This window comes from Macrotis lagotis, chromosome X, assembly GCF_037893015.1.
Source record: "Macrotis lagotis isolate mMagLag1 chromosome X, bilby.v1.9.chrom.fasta, whole genome shotgun sequence".
Taxonomy (NCBI): domain Eukaryota; kingdom Metazoa; phylum Chordata; class Mammalia; order Peramelemorphia; family Peramelidae; genus Macrotis; species Macrotis lagotis.
The window spans coordinates 53,547,967-53,553,078 of record NC_133666.1 but is presented as its reverse complement, the minus strand read 5'-3'; the positions used below and the strand labels follow the sequence as shown (position 1 = coordinate 53,553,078).

General features: G+C 37.1%; 1 pseudogene; it reads left to right on the top strand.

Moving 5' to 3' along the window:
- Positions 1–4,405: 4,405 nt before the first annotated feature.
- Positions 4,406–4,906, top strand: LOC141498668 (thioredoxin, mitochondrial pseudogene; annotated as a pseudogene).
- The last annotated feature ends 206 nt before the right edge of the window (positions 4,907–5,112 follow it).

Below are 5,112 nucleotides of genomic sequence, written 5' to 3'. Positions count from 1 at the left end.
GAGATAATATTTAGAAAGTGCTTAGCACAGTGTCTGGTAAATAAAAGGCACCTAGGAACTGTTTGCTCCTTTCCCTTTTCCATAGTAAAATTGTAATAAAGTTTATATGGAGTTCAAAGAACCTCTCATGGGAAAAAACGGAAAGAAAGAGGATTTATCAGTAACAGATCTGAAACTATACTATGAAAAAAATAATTACCAAATCTATTTGACTATTTGATAATGGCTTTTAAAAAAGGAGCTAATCAATAGGATAGGTGAAATATATAAGATTCAGAAATAACTGAACACAATAACCTGGAATTACTTATTAGTCGTCTTTCTCTTAGTTTTACATTTAAGTCAAATATTTGACAACTATTTAGATTGTTTAAATGTCTAGATGAAATTTTTAGAGCTGGTGTCATGTCTGTTGTCCATTTCCTATTTCTGATTTCCAATAACAAAATTAAATACTTCTGGATTAAATCACTGTAATTGTAGGTCAAATCTTTTTCTCATGATCCTTTTCTTCTTTATTATAAATTTTAATCTTATCTCTGAGAATTCAGTGGTCTTACTTGACTCCCGATTAACTGCTGTATTAAAAAAAAGTTTTTCCTATTAGTTAAAATGTAGTAATTCCATTTTTGCATGATGTTATGAGGTATTCACCATGTCTACCACCTACCAATTCCTTTTTATGAACAAAATATTGACACAAAAGAAATTAAAGTCTTCTGTATAATCTTCTAAGTTTTTGGTCTACCTCATTTCTTTCTCCTTTGCTATGATTTTCTCTCTCTGCATAAATGTATGTATATGTATAAATGCATGTATATATATATATATATATATATATATATATACACATATATATCTCCCCATCTTCACCTTTTACCATCTTTGCACAGAAGTCATTCAGCATTACATTATAGGTTGGGAAATCTTCACAGAATTAATTCCTCTACCACACCATCTACAGCAACCAATGTTGATGTCTGAGCTGTGGTTATTTTCATGGTGATCTTTTTTTTTTCAAATACTTATCATGAGTGCTGCAATATACGATGATTACATATCCCGGGAAATAATGTTTCTTGTAGCTTTGGGGTATGCAATGAAACTCACTCTGCCAACCCTGTTCTTGGAATACCCAATAAATGGGTATGTCAAGATAGCTGTGATTCATATCTTCCAAAAATATGTCCATTCATTGGTAACTGGACTAAGTTCTTAAATTTAGAGTAATAATAGTCAACATGGTGATTCTTAGTACTCTCTACCCCCGTTTCCACTACTAGATTATCATTACTACAGAAGCAAAAGAGGGTTGCACATGATTGGGAACCATTTAAAAAACTTTTTTTCAAGGGTTGTCATGTCCAAAATAACTTTCATTACTGACTGTCCAATCTCAGCCTTCTTAAATGCTCAAAACTGTATGAGATGTTGAACATAACACAATAGAAGTAAAAGACATGATCTGATATTCAAAAAACTCTCTCAAGAATCTTATAGTCTTGTGTCAAAATCAATCAAAACATTCAAATACTCCCAATTGTTGAGTATCCAAAAAAGAGATAACCATTTCTAAAAGGTCAGCAATCTGATTTCAGCATAGTGTATTCCCTGTAGAATTGTGACCCACTTTTGTTTGTTACACAAAGATGTTGAGATCATCAGCTAAAATATGTGTAAAAACCTATTTACTCCTTGAAATAAACTTTCTTAAACTTGGGACAAGATAGAAAGGAAGTGTTTTAGACTAGAATCCTCATGACACAACTAAAGAAATTTCACATAGTTGACCTTTCCCCCACACCAGCACTTAACTTCATTACAGAGTGCAATAAATACCTAACAATTTTTGTGTTTCATCACCCAAGAACTAAAGGTTGAGGGAAGAAGCTGCATTAATGGATGAGGCAGTTAGAGTGCTAGAGAGGTTAGGAAAGTGACTATATTGGATTCTGAAATGCAGTGATTACCTAGCTACAAATATTCCATGAACATCCCTTTGCTTACCTCTCCTCAACTATAGCCTTGAACATTATTGCATTTAATTTTTATTCAATTTAACAAATTTTCTGGGGATAATTTATCAAAATAATCTACTACTGCCCACTATTAACTTCTGAAGTTGAAGACGTAGGAAAGATTCACAGAAACACTGCTAGCATGGAGAGTCAAAAGCATGAAGACTACCCGAAGTTTGCTAAGAGACTTTGGGGATCCAGGGAATCTTACATGAGAGTAGTGAGCTTCTCAGGGAGTGAAAAATGGAGATGAAGGGAACAAGAAAATGTATCCACTTGACAACATAGCTATGGCCTCCAGCACTTGGATAGCTCATTTATGGAGAATTTTAGGTGGACCTGGACATGATTCTCACAGAGTGAGAAGCATCATACCTTAAAATACTTTTATTTAAATTCTTCTTAAGTGATCCAGAAAAATTTCACCAGGGCAAAGTGAACAGTTGAGAAGAGGTTAGCAAAGGGATAGATACAGCATATTTGTAGTGAGCAGAAATAGAATATTATGCACAGTAATAGCAAAACTGTATGATGACCAACTGTGAATAACTTGGCTGTTCTCAGCAATACAATGATCCAAGACAATTCCAAAGGACTTATGAGGAAAAAATGCTATCCACCTGCAGAAAAAGAACTGATGGGATCTTAATGCAGATGAAAGCATTCTATTTTTTACTTTGTGTATTTTGTATGTATGTGTTTTTCTTCTTTGGATCTGTCTTCTTTCACAATATGACTAATTTGAAAATGTTTTACATGACTGAACATGTTTAACCTACAAGATATTGCTTCCTGTCACAGGGATGAAGGAGGTGAGGTAAGGAAGAGAGGAAATTTGAAACTCAACTTTTTTAAAAAAGTATGTTAAAAATGGTCTTTAAATATAAGCAAGGGGAAAATAAAAATATTATTTTAAAAAAGACTGGTGTAAATGTAATGTGAAAAATGTAAACTTGCTCTAAATCATTACTTATTAGAGAAATTCAAATTAAATCATCTCTGAGGTACCACCTCACACCTCTCAGACTGGCCAATATGACCAGAAAGGACAATGATCCATGTTGGAAGGGATATGGAAAATATGGGACACTAATGCATTGTTGGTGGAACTGTGAACTCATCCAGCCTTTCTGGAGAGCAATTTGGAATTACGCCTAAAGGACAATAAAAATGTCATACCCTTTGATCCAGCAATACCACTACTGGGTCTATACCCTGAAGAGATCATGAAAAAGGGTAAAAGCATCGCTTGTACAAAAACATTCATAGCAGCCCTGTTTGTGGTGGCATAGAACTGGAAACTGAGTGAATGTCCATCAATTGGGGAATAGCTGAATAAACTGTGGTCTATGTATGTCATGGAACACTATTATTCTATTAGAAACCAGGAATTCAGAGAAGCCTGGAGGGATATGCATGAACTAATGCTAAGAAAGATGAGCAGAACCAGAAGAATACTGTATATCATAACAGCAGCATGGGGTTAATGATCAATCTTAATGGACTTGCTCATTCCATCAGTGCAACAATCAGGGAGAATTTTGGGGTATATGCGATGGAGAATGCCATCTGTATCCAAAGGAAGAATTGTGGAGTTTGAACAAAGACCAAAGACTATTACCTTTAATTTTTTTAAAAAAATCCATTTTCTTAATTTTTCTATCTCTTATATTTTATTTTATTTTTCACTAAGGATATGATTTCTCTCTCAACACATTCAATTTAAATCAAAGTATAGCATGGAAACAATGTAAAGACTATCAGACTGCCTTCTGTGGGCGGGTGGGGGAGGGAAGCAAGATTAGGGAAAAATTGTAAAATTCAAAAATAAATAAATTTAAAAATATTTATGTTGAACTAAAAAAAGTAAAAATGTAATGTAAATACAATGTCAAAACAAAACAAAACTTATTCTCAGTACAGAGGACAATGGGAAAATGGAGGTACTTTCTGGACTTTCTATTCCTTTGGTCTGGCTAATCAAAGTTGATAAACCATGAAACAATGCCTAGATTGAGGGTCTTTAATGGATATAGAACCCATGACTCAGCTCACTCTCCCTTCACCCCTTTTTTTGTTTATAGCTACAGACAACCCCTAACAATGGGAAAACTGTTGGAAACGTTTCCAAATAGGCAGTTGGTAAGATGGCCTCGGATGCTCTTTCGTCACGGAACAGAGGGCATCTTGGGACAAATGGCTCCCATGGGCAACAGAATGTGTCATGCTTGAACACTCCATGTCTCTAGAGACTGAGGGAGGAGGGGAAGGAAGGAGGGGGCTCCGGTCAGCCCCACCCTTCACACCCTCCATACCTGCCGAACTCCAGACTTATTGACTCTGACTCCTCCTCTATAGTCCCTAAAGCTAAACTCAGCCTCAGGGCTATGGCTTATCGCTGGGTCCTCATTAGAACCTGGGCTTTGTTCAGGGCCAGGATGCTGCCTCGCAGCTGGTGGTCTCCCCCTAGTACTGGGGTCCTGCAGGCTATCCCCAACAACTTTGGCACTCCAGCTTTAAACCTCTTTCGACTCATGGGCTCTAAGTCTCGCATGATGAAGACTACTTTCACTGTTCGCAATGTGTTGGACTTTCAGGAAAGAGTCCTTAATAGCAATATTCCAGTGGTGGTGGAGTTCCATGCCCAGTGGTGTGGCCCCTGCAAGATCCTGGGACCTCGACTGGAGAAGGCAGTAGCCAAGCATCAGGGCAAGGTACTTATGGCTAAGGTAGACATTTATGACAACATCGACCTTGCCACTTTCTTTGAGGTATCTGCAATGCCAACAGTGCTAGCCATCAAGAATGGAATTGTGGTGGACAAGTTTGTAGGGCTCAAGAATGAACAGCAGCTTGAGGTCTTCCTGAACAAGCTGATCTACAGTTAAGCAGGGTAAATAATAGATTGCCTTTATCTCTGGGACCTTGATGCTTTTTGGGGGGTAGGGATCACAGCTATCTCTCCCTTCTTGGTCATTCACTGCCCTTCATCCTTAATCAGGGGGACTTCCAGAACTCTGCTCAACTCTAGCCATATAGGGGTGGCAGTTAGGGAAAGGGAACTGCTGCTCATTGGGGAGGGAAAAGACCAGGT